Here is a 17,237-nt window from a genome sequence, read left to right as displayed (position 1 = left end):
CTCTCTCTCTCTTTCTTTCTCTCTCTCTCTTTCTTTCTTTCTTCCTTCCTTCCTTCCGTCCTTTCTTCCTTTGTTTCTTTCATGTTACATTCTCAGAGAAGGTAATAGGCTTCTCAGCCTTTCCTGATCACCCTATTTGAAATAACTGCCTCCTTTTATGCTATATTTTACTTACTATTATGAACTAAAAATACAACTTATTAATAGTTAATTAATGTCTCCTTGTGCTGCAATGTAAGCTCCATGAAGGCTGGGACCATTTTGTTTGTTTTTTGCTATATCCCAGTAATACACCACTGCTATGTCATTATATTTTTTGCTAAGTAAACAGATAATTGAAAAAAAGGTTTGTATAAATTAAACATTCAAAATGTTGAAAATTATAAGTTTCTGGTATCTGACTGGTAATTTTATAATTGCATTCAATTTATGCTTTATCTATAAGTGTATTTTTTCTAAAATGAACAACTTTGGATTCCTTATGTCAAAAATCCATTGTACTTATAAGGATAGGATCATAAAATGTTACAGCTCATACAGCATTAGAAATGATTCTTATTTCACTTAGACAAAAAATATAAGATTCTTACTAATGATTTTCCATAAATCATTGTATTTATATAATAAGATGACCCTCTAATCATGTTGAATTTTTTGTAGTATTTCTTGATGTCGATCACATATTTTATTCCAAGTCATGTGGAATTGAGAGGTAAAAAGGAAGAAAAAAATCAAAGTTGTTTAAAAAATTAAAAATACTTAAAATTATTATGTTGAAAGAGGTTCAGAACACACTACTCCAAAATATAGCAACTTGTCCTATAGAATATTTTAAGTTCGAGGAATTTGAGAAATGGCAGGTGCAGGGAAAACTCTCTGACCTCCCCCTTGTCCCCTGAAGCAGGTCATAAGACCCTCATGTTCCTTCCCTATACCCGGAGGAAAGGAGCATCCTTATCTCTAAAGGTGAAGGGATGCCAAAAGGAATCTGAAGGAACAGGCGTTGTTGTTTCCCCATTTACTACCCTTAGTTCATACCTTTTTGTCTTATCATATTTTTCTATGACTTTTCACTCTTCATCAAAACTAGTATGAAAAGGCTCAAACTTAACCTTTTCTTCAGGTCTTTGTTTCCTTATGAAGGCTCTGTATCACACAAAACTTCTAGTAAATACATTTGTATGCTTTTCCCTTGTTAATCTACCTTTTGACAGTCTATTTTAAAGAGCCACAGCCAGAAAACCCAGGAGGGTATTAGGAAAAATAATTTTTCCTCCCTTATAAAAGTATTCAAAGTTTTTCTTGTTCTAAAGCAGAATAAGGTGTTTTAGATAATTTTACTGTGAAATGACATGAAAGAAAATGTTTTGTTTTATATATTTAATATATGTATATAAATAAACATATGTAGCTAGTTAGAAAAAAGATAGGTAAATGTACTAAATTTGAGACTTGGTTTTTTAGCTGACATGTATATTTCAAGGTTTCATATTCACTTAGCACATATTTCTGCGTCTGAAGACATACCGATTTTTTTCCCCTCAGGCTATCCATAACTCAACCCTTTTTTTTTTTAAGTTAGGAAGTTCAATTATGCTTTAGTCTTGGCTCTTAGTCTTGACTATGAAACATAGGCTCTGGATCAAAGGGCTTAAAATCCCATCATCCTAAATCCAGTAAGTGACAGAAAGGCTTTACAATAGCTCTATAGAAACCACTTACATTGAGTAAATTATATGCCACAGTAAAACATTTTTCAGAAAGTTTTAGACCACATAATGGGCACGGGAATTCCATCAGTTTGGTTTCTTCATTCAGGAAAGTTCTGTAATATAATTTCTGTGCTGATGTTTTATATAAGACTCAGATTTTATTACACCATCATATTTGAAGTAAAGTATAGATGATAGTCAAGCAACTAATTATGGAATGTAAAGTTCCAACAATTAGGCGACAAACAAGTTTAAAAAAAAAAAAAGGGAAGGAAAATAATTACTGTTGAAAATGCAAAACTTCTAAGTAAATCTGTCAATTTACTGCCAGAGATACCTTAATTCCACTCAGCCAGTTTTTAGCTATAAGAAACACTAGCTGTGATAAGAAATCAAAAAGTTTAAAGCAAAACAGTTGGGACACAATTAAAACAATTTAGATTTCGTTCAATCAATATAATATTGAAAATATACAGTATTTAAGCCTTTTGCTTCATATAAAGAATAATGTAAAACGAAATAGCTTAATGTTAGGAATGCTTATGTTCTAACTTATAGACTATCACAGCGTTCCACTCCCAGTGACCCCAATCCACTTCTTATTTCTCGTATAAGGACCCTACAGCTCCATAGCTCTGTGGCATCTGCCCTGGAAGGGTAGGAATTCTTGTTCTTCCTCGAATGACAATAGTCAATGTGAGAAGAAATGGGGAACCTTCAAGGCAGTAAACAGATGTAAAAATCTCCTTGTCCTGCTTCCCAACAGCTGTCAGTCACAGGATATCCACAACAAGACACCCCTGAGAACAAAAGTTAGCCATCTCTTCATGTTTGTCATCTTCATAGAAGACTCACAGCAGGCAGGATAGCAAGATTGGCTACCTGGGAAATCCAAGCTCGGGGACATAGAACAATAAGAATGGCACTCAACAAATGAACGAGAAGGGTAGGGCCCTTTCCTCACTGGATGCCTGTTTAGCACACATGACTCCAGTCTCTAGGAGAATAATGGAGATCCCAAGAGAATTAGCAACCAGCTTGTATCAAACCCTCAGTTTTGGCTAAGGCGTGTGCTCTCTGCTGGACATTGTCAAAAACACCCAAGTGCTGGGTGTTGTGCTCTACAGATTAAGACAATGCCTTGTTCTTCTTTTTCACAAATAGGATTACCGTACTATTTGTTATCTTGCTTGAAACAGTCTTTGTTGTTGTTGTTCCTGTTTTTACCCTCAAATGCTTGATTGACAATACCCTGGGAGATGTCATAGTTTCTGTAGCAATCATTGTAGTATCCTTGAGCAACAGAGATGCCATGAAGACTCTTTCCCAGGTATTTTGTCAATGAACCAGAAAGTTGGCCTATAATAGGGCTCACTTATCCAACACCAATATAAACTGAAGTCTACTTAAAGAGCAGATAAGAAAGAAGACACTAAATGGTGCAGGGGAAAAAAGAAGGAGACTAAGTTCATTAAGGGTCTCCATCTGAAAGCAGCATGTGCGGAATGTCAATTTAATAATAGAATTGACAGCTCTTCTCTGGTGTCACTCTGTCACAATGGCTTCTTTGACAATTTATAAAATGGACTCTTTGTGGATGTCAGTGAGTGGCACTGCATACATTTGTGAATGCCTTGCATAACTAACATTCTCCCTCATGCCTCATTTTGAGGATCTGTCCCAAGAATCTTTTCAAACTGACCCAGGGAACTGGTACATGAAGATCTGGGGGACCTACCCTATCCCAAATATAGTATATAATGTTAGAAACCTATCATCAGGTCATAAATCAAAATGTTAACTAGTTTGAAAATACTCTCAGACTAGAAGATGTTTTTGAGCTACATTACTCTGCGAATACGAATACAAAAGTCATCTGATCACCTATTAACTTTGTGATGAGCTTAGTATAAGCTGATTTAATTATTTCAGGCTAAATTTGGGCTTATGAATTGAGTCAGCCAATACTGTATATACCCAGAAATGAAGATTTTTAAAAACCTTGAATAGCACTGACTGTAGAAAATAACACTGTAGAAAGCAACAAAAAATTCTCAGTACTCAAGTGTAGAATGTATCACTGAAATGATTTTTTTGTTGCTTAAACGTATATTTTTTTTTTTTGGCGGATTAGAATTGAATTAGTCAGGAAAACAAGCAAAACAAGACAAAAATACAAAATGGATTTCCCAAATACACAAAATTCTTATTTGAAGTTCAGTCATTTATTTTATGTATTGAAATTATTTTATGATTTTAGGGTGTTATCGAAAATTGTTATCCCTAAATGAGCAAATACATACAAATACATATATACATCTTTTGAATAAATATGGCAAATATATAAATTCCATTTACTATAGTCATCATGAAAAATTGATTTGACCAGATCAATGACAATTTTGTTCATTGTGCTAAAGCAAAAATTACAAAATATATAATTTATTTTTTCAAGATAAGAATATTGAGCACTTTTCTTTCTTTCTTTCTTTCTTTCTTTCTTTCTTTCTTTCTTTCTTTCTTTCTTTTTTTTTTTAGTGACAGGTGACAGGAAAACATGTACATTCCTTTCTTTCAAAAGAATATTCATTGATTCATTGATCCTTTCAACCATGTTTGATTTCTTCAGAGAATAGTTTTACAGTATCCCAATTAGTTATGTTACAATAAGAAGATGATAGATTTTATCTGTAAGTAATAGATACAAAGTAGAAAATATTGAACTAGCTTATTTTATATCTAAGTTATTTTTGTCGTGCTGATATTACCTATCTATTCACGTCTAATATTCATATTTCACTATGCATAAAATTAATTTTATTCAATATTCAATATTTCACTATACATAAAATTAATTTTAATTTTGGGTGGAAACGAGAAGCATAACATAATTCTACAGCTAATTTATAATGTTTTGGAGATGGAAGGACGCTTAAAGATCCATGATGCTAATTTTATTATTTATATTTGAGGAAACTTAAACCACAAAGTTAACCAACTTTCTGAATTTGAGGGCAAAACATCTAAGTGATCACAATATAACTGATGCTGATCAGAAATTGTCAAATAATTTAAAGATTTTTGCTTAGTAACATAAAAAGGCAGCTCAAAATATTTGACTGTGAAATATCCTCATTCTGCATGGTTGTTTGCCCTGTGTATGTGCACTATTTGGGCATCCTGCGACAAAATGGACATGTATGAACCTATCCTATGGGAATATTCAATGTAATTTAAATGTAATACAGTTAACTATCCATTATTTACTGTATTTTCAACACTGATTTGTCTTATCAGCTAACTGATGAAAACAAAGTACTACCTTAAGGGTATATGAAGAGTTAAAAGTATCTTTAATTTGGCTTAATAATTATGGCAATCTATAGGATGGGAGAAAGCATTTGTAACTCATAATCTGATAAGTGGTTAAGATCCAAAATATATTAAGGAACTCATAAGTTCAATAGCAAAAAAAAATCTGATTTAAAAATGGGCAGAGGAACATTTTCCAAAGAAGATATACAAATGACCAACAGGAACATACAAATAGGCTCAATATCACCAATCATCAGGGAAATGTGAAACAAAACCACAATGAGATAGCACTTCACACCTGTCAGAATGACTCTAGTCAAAAAGACAAGGGAGAAAAGTGTTGACAACAATGGAGAAAAAGGAACCCTTGTGCACCTTTGGGGGGAATGTAAATTGGTACAGTCAGTATAGAAAACAGTATGGAGGTTCCTCAAAAACTTAAAAGTAGGATTACCATATGATTCAGCAAGCCCTCTGCTGGGTACATATCTAAAGGAAATAAAATTGTGATGTCAAAGAGATATCTGTACTCCCATGTTAATTATGGCATTATACATAATAGCCAAGTTATGGAAATAATCTGTCAACAGATGAATGGATAAAGAAAATGGAATATTATTTAACCACGAGAAAGAAGGAAATCCTGCCACTTGGGGCAATATGGAAGGACCTTGAGGGCATTATGCTAAGTGAAATAAAGCAGAGAAAGACAAGTGCAGAAGTCCTTCTCTTACCCACAGGGGATATGTTTCAAGAACTCCAGTGGATGCCTGAAACTGCTGATTGTACTGAACCCTATATGTACTATGTTCTTTCCTACACATGCATACCTGTGATAAATTTTAGTTTATAAATTAGGCACAGAGATTAACAACAGCAGCTAATAATTATAACAACTTACTATAACAAAAGTTATATGAACAGTCTCTCGCTCTCAGAATATCATACAGTATTCACACATCTTCTGATAAAATGCTTGTGTGACGAGTTGAAGTGAGATGAATGATATAGACATTGTGACCTAGCATTAAGTTACTATTGACCTTCTGACCACACATAGGAAGGAGGATCATATGCTTCCAGACCATGGGTGAACACAGGTAACTAAAACCTTGAAAAGTGAAACTGTGGATAAGAGGGGACTATAGTACTCTGTGATATTACTTATATGTGGAATCTAAAAAAGCCAGACTCCTAGAACCATGGAAGCAGAGTAAAATGGTGATTGCCAGAAGAATTGTTCTAAGGGTACACAATTCCAGTTGTAAGATAAATAAGTTCTGGGGATATAATATACAACACGGTGATTATACTTAGTAATACTGTACTATAAACTTGAAAGTTGCTGAGAGAATATATCTTAAATGTTCTCACCACAAAAAGAAATGGTAATTATGTGAGATGGTGGAGGCATTAACTAATGCTGGTGTGTGCATCATTTAGCAACCTGTAAGTGTATGAAATCAATGCGTTGTATGCTTTAAAATTACACAGTGATATATGTCAATTATATCTCAATAAAGCTTGAAAAAATAAAAATAAAAAATACATTAATAAGTCTAATTTTTCTACTATTTATCTAAACATAAAATCTTCTGTTGTCTTCAGGGTGTTAGAGAAAATTGGTGGAATAAGTCTATTACATGTTCAAATAGTTTTTTATACTGATGATGTTACTAAAAATATGTTAACCCATGATATTGTATAATAAAATGTATGTCTAGAATACTCACAAAAAATAAAACAATGCAAAGCATATAATATAGTGGAAATGATTACAGGTTTTCTTTATTTTTGCCTCATCAAAGTTTTTTTTAAAACACAGAAATAAAATGCTTCTATTACGAGATTAGATCTTGGCTCCAATAGGACACATCAATTTCACTTAAAATTACCGCTGCACTTTTAAAAACAAACAGTTGAATTCAATGATATAACCAATCAATCCTTTAATCCTTCAAATAAATCTATTTGCCTACAATTTAAGTGCTGATTATTTTTTTCAGACTAGTGTATAAAAATGTAAGTTAATGCCATTTTTTATCATAGAGAAACTGAAACCTGGAACCTTAACTCTGTTAAAACGAGAATAACAAGATGCTTTTTTGAGTCACATAAATATTGAATGTAGAAGATCAAAAACCAATAATAGACAATTCTAACAGAACCATAAATCTTTGCCAGGGTGTGAGGTCAGTATCTTATTAAAATATCACCTCCTTAAAAATTAATCGCATGAGTTCGGTTTCAGTGAAAACATTTCAAAAAATTGTTTTAAAGTTCCTGAATTGATATTTGGGGTTGACAGTCTTTGATGAGAGTCAACATGTGATTTATGCTACCTATCTAGTAGAGGATTTAACTTTCTCAAGAGAAGTAATATTTGTAATGTGTCACATACGATCACATATGTGGTACCCATACGTGATATGTAACATGCCACGTAGACATATATGAGAGGCCCACTTACTATCTCAGCAGTTTCCTATGAGTTATTTCTAAGTAGGCACTTTGGTTCTCATCCTAGCCATACAAATGAACCAAAGAAAATCAGATGCACTAGTTTGCAATGAAAGAAGTCTACAGGCAGAGATCCTGGCATGATTCAAATTTTATAAGGAATCATGCTAGATTGATTGATTGTAACAGTACTAAATAAGAGAAATGTTTCCATACTTACCAGAAAAATATTTTTACATTGTGAACAAACTTTGAATATACACAGTAACACTTCTTTTTTTTCTTTCTTTCTTTTTTAAATTTATTTATTTGAGAGAGGGTGTGTGTGAGCAGGGGGAGGGCTAGAGGGAGAGGGAAAGGAGCAGACTCCCCACTGAGCAGTGAGCCCATCTTGCGGCTCCATCACGACCCCAAAATCATTACCTGAGCTGAAATCAAGATTCCAGCACTCAACCCACTGACCCACCCAGGTGCTCCTACAATAACATTTTATATCATTTTTTACATCAGACTCTGAATAAAAACCACAATTCAGTAGTCTTCATTTATATTGGGAAAATGTGTTTCTCCCACCATTTAAGTATCCTTTGTGTGGGTAATTCTATGTGATTCAACAGTTTAATTTATAACTTCTTCTTTGCTCAGAGGCCAATTTTACTTGAGCTTATTCAAATGAAATTATATTAGATTCCATTTTATACCTGATTAGACTGTCTCTGTGACATAAAGTCATGGCACAATGTGGGGAAATTATCAGCTTCTGCTTTTGGAAAATAGATTAATATTAAAATGGAGGCTGATGCAGAAAAAAATCAGTCAAAAAGGATAATGCACCTATATTCATCTTTTGATATCAATTTTTCTCTAATTTAACTACAAGGTGAAAAAAGTGTTACAAAATTTTAACATTTAAAGATTAAAAATAAACATATTTTTCATAGGCACTATTAGCAATGATAATCTTAATAGCCTAAGTGAAAGTAACTTAAATGTGTATAGATAAAAAACCATATATATACCTATATCTATATCCACATCTGTCTCTTTACCTGTAACTCATGTCTATTATATAGCTTCTGATGTAATGTTTCCACAGAATGGATTGAATTACAAAATGTAAGAAATTCAAAAGAAATCTGTTTAACAATGTGTGATTCTTGGTCCTGTGTACTGACTCTCATTGCACAATTAACATTATCATGGAAAATAAATGACATTCTCTTGAATTAATTTTAAAATATTTTATTTGTTAATATGAAATATTACAAATAATTTTTTCCTGTCAGAAACGAAGTCATCTTTTTTTATCGATGTGTAATTAACATACAATATTATATTTGTTTCAGGTGTATAACATAGTGATTTGATTATATATATTACAAAATGCTCACCATGAGAAGTATAATTATCATCTATCACCATATAAAGCTCTTACAGTATTATTGACTGTATTTCCTATGCTATCTTTTTCAGCCTCATGATTTATTTGATAACTAGAAGTTTCTCTTATCTTCCTATCCCTTCTCCCCAGCAATCACCTGTTTCTTCTCTGTATTTATGAGTGTATTTCTGGTTTTTGCTTGTTCATTTGTTTTCTAGAGTCTACATAGAAATGAAATCATATGGCATTTGTCTTTCTCTTTCTGACTTCTTTCACTTAGCAAAATGCCCTCTAGGTCCATCAATGTTGTTGTGAAAGGCAAAATTTCATTCTTTTTTATGGCTGAGTAATATTCTATTGTATATACCACATCTTTTTTTTAAAGATTTTATTTATTTATTTATTTGAGAGAGAGAGAGAGAGAGCATGCATGCACATGCATGAGCAGGGGCAGGGGGCAGAGGCAGAGGGAGGAGCAGACTCCCCGCTGAGCAGGGGTCCTGACATGGGGCTCCATCCCAGGACCCTGAGATCATGACCAGAGCCAAAGGCAAACACTTAACCAACTGAGCCACTCAGGCACCCCTATATACCATACCTATATCCATTCATCTATTGATGGACACTTAGGTTGCTTCCATTTCTTGGCTATTGCAAATAATGTTGCATTGAACATAGGGGTGCATATATCATTTCAAATTAGTATTTTTTCCCTCTGGGTAACTACCCAGAAGTAGAATTATGGCATTGTATGGTATTTCTGCTTTTAATTTTTTGAGAAACCTCCATACTGTTTTCCATAGTGGTAGTACCAGTTTAGATTTCCACCAACAGTGCATGAGGGTTCCCTTTCCTCCACTTGTTATTTCTTGTTTTTGATACTAGCTGTTCTGACAGGTATTAAGGGTTATCCCATTGCAGTTTTCATTTGCATTTCCCTGATGATGAGTGATATTGAGCAGTTTTAAATGTGCCTATTGGCCATCTGCATGTTTTCTTTGGAAAAGCCTCTATTTAGGTCATCTGCCCAGTTTTTAATTGGATTATTTGTTTTTTTGGTGGTGAGTTGTATGAGTTCTTTTATTCAATTAATTTAAAAATATTTTAAAATTTTCAACATAAATTATTACAAACAAAATTTATAGATTAATACAGCAGATTTCCATGTAATACTCAACAAAGTAGATTGACAAATATTAATATTTTATAATATGTGCTTCATATATTTTTACTTTAAGTTAGAAACTGTTTCAACACTGTAAATCAAGACCAATTTGTTGATGGATACTTCATGGGAAATTTATACGTTAATAATTCTAAGTCTTTTCCTCAAAGGAGGATATTGGTTTATGGTAATGATAACAGTGATAATATTGAAAATAATATTTCCTGAGTCCCAGTTGAATTCCCTCTCCATTATTTCAAAGACTTGATATTTGAAGACAATAAAAGTTAGCTGTCGACACCATTAAAGAGTGATCACACTTTTGAGAATTAAATTCTGATTTCCCAACACATTTGTGTGTTTATAAAACTGTATGAAGATTGGGTTTGCTCCATAGTAATATTGATGATACATTAAGACTGTTAATCACACATTACATCTTTTGTACATTGCTTTACTCAGTTAATTTTACCAAGTTATGTCTAAATATTAAGTAAATAACAAAATCATTGGATAAAACATGCTTATAATCTCAGGGAGGACATAAATACAGCTTATAAACATTTTAGTACATAGACATGAATCAATCGCTGTTAAATATTAATGATTACACTTAAAATGCACATTTATTAGTATAGCAGACTAGATTTTTAGAATCAAAAAACAGAAACTGATTCTACCTGACTTAAACTAAAAAAACAAAAACAAGCTATTGAGAGGGCATGGAGTGACTCCAAAAAGTTTGGTGAAGGTCAGAGAACAAGGCTGAAGGTTATCCACTCATCATTCAGAGATTGTTGATAATGCCAGTCACTGCCACCAGGCTCTGGACACTCAAACATTGCTTCCCTTACCAACTCCAGACTCTGGTGCTTCCTCTGTTACTATTACTGCTTTTGGAATCAATGTAGCTACTGCTCCTGCCAACTCTGCTTCTCTTCACCAAGCAGGATTCTATGTGACACCTGAATATCCTTGTTATTGCTTCACGGTCACAGTCTGGGATAGAGATTTCTGGGTAAAATCTAGATCATGTGCCTGTATCTTCACACCAGGAGAGTCAAATGACCATTTTTTTAACATCTTCAAATTTGAGTGTGGGGACTCAATATCCCACTCTTAAAAATGGGTCAGAAGCTGGATGATGAAAAAACTAATAAATGTCTATTACCATCATAAGAAATGCAATACTAAGTAATGAAAGCAATCTTAAAAAATATGAATGAACTCAACTCAGAAAAAATAACAACACTGATAGGAACTAATGGTACTCAGAATTAAAAGGGATTCTCTACATGGCAGTATGATCTCAAATGATGGAGCCTGGCTGGCTCAGCTGGTAGAGCATGTGACTCCTGATCTCAGGGTTGTAGGTTCAAGCCCCATGTTGGGTGTAGAGATTACTTAAAATAAAACAGAAACAAAACCTTCCAATGATTTACTAATGTGAGTTAAATAGGATTCAGAGAAGTATATCATATTTTTTGGTGTCAGTAGGTAATATAAACTCTACATGGTCCCAAATAACCTTATACTAAAATACTACAGTTCACATGGGAAGTGGTTGCTATCTTTAGAAAAATGGAAGCTTTGAGTTTGTTTATTTGTGATGGATAAGCATAGTCCATTCTACACTCTCCTTATATGATTTACTATAGTATTGAATTTTTTGCAGGATTCTTTTAACACCTTTGGCAGATTCCTCTTGAAGTTGTCGCATACACTATGTGAACAACTGACTATGGTTAGATTCGATCTGTGACTGTAGAGTAGTGCAAGCAACTTTGTTTTCCATAATATTGGTACAATCTATAAATTCTGTTTTAATCCTCCTTATATAAATGACATTTGACTTAAAAAAAAAGACAAGGCAAAATTTACAATATCCTGGCTCACAGAAGATTAATGCAGAAGCTCCAATTACCATTCTTACTTTCAGCATAAACTTAAGTGATATTAGGGACACCTGGGTGGCTCAGTCAGTTAAGCATCTGCCTTTGGCTCAGGTCATGATCTCAGGGTCCTGAGATTGAGTCCCGTATCAGCCACCCTGCTCAGTGGGGAGCCTGCTTCTCCCTTTGCCTCTGCTGTTCTCCCTGCTTGTGCTCTCTCTCTCTTGCTCTCTGACAAATAAATAAACAAAAATCTTAAAAAAAAATTAGATATCACTGTATCTAATGATTCCTAAATGATGAAATGGTGATAAAAAATGAATCTGTGAAAAAAAAATGAATCTGTGAAAATTTTTCATGGAAACATTAGAAAACATAGTATAAATCAATGCTGTACAGCTTTTGATTATATTAGAGGAAATAAAGTATGTGGAACAAAGAGGCAGAGATCATTATTCATTTACTTGTTCATTCAACAAACATTTATTGAGTGCTCATTATGTACCTTAGGCATCTGGTGTATATAAGTGAACAAAATAGACTGCCTTCCAAAAAAAAAAAAAAAAAACCACACCAGAAAGTTGACCTTGTGGACTTCACAACCTAGTAGAGCATGTGGGTTTTTTTTTGGGGGGGGGGGTTATTTTACTATTTAAATTTATTTTAATTCCAGGATAGTTAACATACAGTGCTATATTAGTTTTAGGTGTACAATATAATGATCCAATAATTCTGTACATTACTCAGTGCTCATTAAGACAAGTGCACTCCTATTTAACCTATTTAACCCATTCCCCCACTCACGTCCCCTCTGGTAACATCTGTTTGTTCTTTATAGTTAAGAGTCTGTTTTTTTGGTTTCTCCTTTTTTTTTTTTTAAGATTTTATTTATTTATTTGAGAAAGAGAGAGAAAGAGAGAGATAGCATGAGCAGGGGGCAGGGACAGAGGGAGAGGGAGAAGCAGACTCCCCCCTGAGCAGGGAGCCTGACACGGGGCTCGATCCCAGGACCCTGAGATCATGACTTGAGCCCAAGGCAGATGCTTAACCAACTGAACCACCCATATGTCTCTGGCCTCCCTTTTTTTCTTTTGTTCATTTGTTTTGTTTCTTAAATTCCACATATGAGTGAAATCATAAATAATTGTCTTTCTCTGACTGACTTATTTCGCTTAGCATTATACTCTCTAGATCCATCCATATTGTTGCAAATGGTAAGATTTCACTCTTTTTTTATGGCTGAATGATATTCCACATATATGTATACTCATACACAGAGACACATACACACACCCTGCATCTTTATCCCTTCATCTGTCAGTGGATATTTGGGCTCCTGCCATAGTTTGGCCCTTATAAATAATGCTGCAATAAGCATAGGGGTGTATATATCCCTTCAAATTAATGTTTTCCTATTCTTTGTGTAAATACCCAGTAGTGCAATTATTGGATTGTAGGGTAGTTCTATTTCCAATTTGTTGAAGAACCTCCATACTGTTTTCCACATCAGTTTGCATTCCCACCAACAGTGTATGAGGGTTCCTTTTTCTCCACATCCTTGGAAACACTTGTTTCTTGAGTTTTTGATTTTAGCCATTCTGACAGGTATGAGGTGGTTTATCACTGTAGTTTTGATTTGCATTTCCCTGGTGATGAATAATGGCAAGCATCTTTTCATGTGTCTGTTGACCATCTGTATGTCTTCTTTGGAGAAATGTCTGTTCGTGTCTTCTGCCCATTTTTAAATCGGACTATTTGTGTTTTTGGTGTCGAGTTGTGTAAGTTCTTTATATATTTTGGATACTAACCCTAGCAATGTGGATTTGAGAAAGTAAATTTTAAAGATTTTATAGTGATAAGTGCTACGAATGAAAAAGAATAAGGGAGGGGGCATGGGGAGACCTGGGGGGTGGTGGACTTGGAGGTGGTAGGGGAAGTTTGCAATTTTAAATAATATTTTTTTAGCATCACAAAGAAGGTTATATTTGATCACAGATTTAGAGGAGAGGCTAAGGGCATTCACCATGTTAGTATCTGTGGAAAGTGTATTCCAAGTAGAAAGGACAACCAGTAAAAAGGCAGGATAATGCCTATTATGTTCAAGGAACAGCATGAAGGCCAGCATGACTGGAATGTAGTGAACAAGGTAACATGGTTAGAGCGTAGTAGGGTATGAGGCCAGAATAGTAAAAGGGCCAGATTGCAGAGGATATTGAAGATCAGTGTACATGGATAGGCCATCTCTGAGGGACATGGAGAGCCACTTTGTATTGTTTGCAGGATTATCTTAGGGTGGTAATAAACATTAGAGCCCCAAACTGGAATATGGCCCCCTGAGTTCCAAGTTGACTCTTGGGTACAATACTTAACTCTCTAAACGTTTTTGTCTTTATCTACAAAACAGATGAACAGATACATGCAAAGTTTATACATAATTTGCACAGGGTAAGAGCATGAGGAATGTGAGTTAGCTACCATTAATAGTGGCAAATGTTAGTGCTGGTAGGAGTAGACCACTTTACAAATTCCATCAAGGGATTACAAACAGCATATATATGTGTGGTTTAATACTGTAATTTTATATTTACAAAATATTTATTTTGGAAATTCAACTATGGAAAAATTAAAGCTTGAAAATAACTCTGTGGCAGTTGGGAGCATATTTAGTGATAAATAAAAGCAGGGGAGTGGAGGGTTGTCTGGCTGTCTCAGTAGAGCATGCGACTCTTGATTTTGGGGTTGTGAGTTTGAGCCCTATGTTGGACGTAGAGCTAACTTAAAAAAAAAAAATACAGGGAGTGGAGATGGAATTTGGCCTACCACTGTCTTTGAAGGCAGTAGGAGCATGAGCATTTTATAATCTCAAGGGGGCATAATAGACAATAGATTGAGAAAACTGGTTATGCTTTCTTTGAAATCTCACAACAGCAAGAATAAAATAAAACTAATATGAGGTAAGCTGTGTACTAATTACTTGTAACACATTACATTTAAATGTTAGTATTGCAATATAAGTACATATTCTTGGAATCTAGAACATAAAAAAATAACCAGAGTTAAGTTTACACAATGTAGTTCAAGAAAGTATTTTGATCTACCTTTGGAATATTCTCATGGTAGAAATAGACATGCCAAGATATCAAGTGTACTGATACTAGATAGTAAGATAAAATAGTCTAATTTTGTTTTATTGTAGCTGAGAGAGCAACAGAAACAGATTTAGATTAACCGGTATGTGATCCTGGACAATTCAATATACAAATGTAAATGTTTCTAATTACTTATATCATTATCATCATCATCAATATAGATTTTAATAAATTTTTCTCTGAGAAAGCATCTTTCAAAAGTATACTAAATGCATGCTTTGCTCAGTGAATTGCCCATTAGAAGTTATTTAAATCAGTTTCAATGTCAAGCTCTTAAATGGTTCATTCTCATTCAACTCTTGATTAACTCTGAATGTATTATTCACTTGGTTATTTGTAAAAAGCCAGCCACCACAAATATTTAATGCCAACATTGTTTACCCAGGATTTCTGGATACTCTAGGTTCAACATCTTTGGACCGTGATTTTCTCTATGTATGGGATTAGGGCAGGAAAACCTCAAGGGGTCTTGTCAGTGAAAAAAGACTCAACTGTGTTCACTAAAACATCCTTCTCATATTCATTTGCCTTCTCTTCCAAGCCCTTCATCTTTTAGAGATAGGCTTTTCTAACTAGTCAATTTCATTATTTCAGATTAGGAGGTGGCACATTTCTCAGTGTCCATTAATTCATTGACATCCTACTTTATAAATGAATATTCTTGTTAATTTACTTACCATGAAATAATTCCCCAAAGTAGGAGCACTTTAGGTGAACTGCAAATAATTTTTTTTTTTTTTTTTTTTTTTTTTTAGTTTTAGTTTTTAAAACACAAAATAACTGAACTATCTCTAAATTGAGGCTATGGCCATACCATAGAATTTCTAGTTTGAAAAAAAGAATAATTTATTAAATGATAGTTTTCTAAATCCATATAAATTTGCCAAGAGAAGTTGATTGTTCCACACGTTTTTGAATTTCATCAGTGTAAGGAGTAAGCAAAAGGAATATGAGTGGTATTTCAATGTCCTGGAACAAACCTTTTAATGTGTTTGTATGTATTACTGAAAATGTGGCATATAAAATATTTAAGTTCACTTCATTACAGTGTTGAAACAGGATTGAAATGGATCAAGAACTATATATAACCAGTGAGCCAGCCAAGTCAACCACATGTGAAGATAGAAAATCCTCCATAAATGTGACACACAACATTAACTATAAATGTAACCATGGCCTCCCATTTCATTGGTGATCTTCAATATACTTCTCAAGTGTTATGCAAGTATAATCCATCAAAAGCTCAGACAGAAAAGCCAGATGACAGGTAAATCTTTATCAAAATCCTCACATGAGAGGCACTGCTTTTGTAGAATTTAAAACCAGCAGTCCATTATATTAGAGAAGGCAGATTTAACTCAAATAAAATGACCAAGTAGCCAACTATACTATTCCACATGTCTTTTTATCATGTTATTGTGAGAGATAATCAACCTTGGTACTTCTATAGAATTAGTACACTTATACGTCAAAATCACTGCTTGTTCAAAAAATATATTCATCCATTTCAATGAAAAAAATTAATCGTCAACCCAATGGTAGGCATCAAATGAATAAAACACTCATTTAATTAATTTTTTCAGGTTTAGAAAAGACATGATATAAAAGTCACCCATGAAAGGACAATTTCAGCAAAGATGGCATAAAAAAATCAGTCAAAAAAACAATTAAAAGGATAAAGTCAGTTTAAATCAATGATAAGTGTTTACAGCCCTATTGTGATATTTTTCTACATGTCTACCATGTACTTCTTATATTATTTTTCTGATGCAAATGTGTGAATGCTGCTCAAAGTAACAAAATGTAACTTGGAACATCACATAGATTTAAACCAGTAAAGTCAAGGTTTAGAAATAGAGCATGTATTAAATGTTGTTATTGCTGCTGTAACCAATTCCGATAAATGTAGTGAACTAAAACAAAACCTTTTAGTTTTGTCACTCAGAAGTTCAACAAAGGTTTTTCACTGTGCTAAAATCAAGAGGTGAGCAGGCTGTGTTCTTTCTAGAAACTCTAGGGGAAAATCCATTTCCTTTCCTTTTCCAGCTTCTATAGCTCACCTGTGTTCCTTAGCTCATGGCCCCCTTCCTCCATTTTAAAAGCTAGGAACTTTATCTCTCTGTCCCTTCTTTCATTTTCACATCTCTATCTTTGACCCAGCTT

The 17,237-nt window shown here is 33.8% G+C and overlaps 1 long non-coding RNA gene and 1 other non-coding gene across 2 annotated transcripts in view; both read left to right on the top strand.

The window, feature by feature from the left end:
* The window catches only part of LOC135362116 (uncharacterized), a 234,641-nt gene that overhangs the window by 70,034 nt on the left and 147,370 nt on the right, over positions 1-17,237 (top strand). The window lies entirely within an intron of this gene.
* TRNAR-CCU (transfer RNA arginine (anticodon CCU)) lies at positions 11,355-11,427 on the top strand. The gene has a single exon. It is a non-coding gene; the product is annotated as a tRNA-Arg (tRNA).

The sequence above is a fragment of the Mirounga angustirostris genome, unplaced genomic scaffold (genome assembly GCF_029215605.1).
Source record: "Mirounga angustirostris isolate CCGP_5_RB_7025 unplaced genomic scaffold, mMirAng1.0.hap1 SCAF_1, whole genome shotgun sequence".
NCBI classification, from domain to species: Eukaryota; Metazoa; Chordata; class Mammalia; order Carnivora; family Phocidae; genus Mirounga; species Mirounga angustirostris.
The sequence above is the reverse complement of the archived record's forward strand: the minus strand, read 5'-3'. Positions and strand labels throughout refer to the sequence as shown.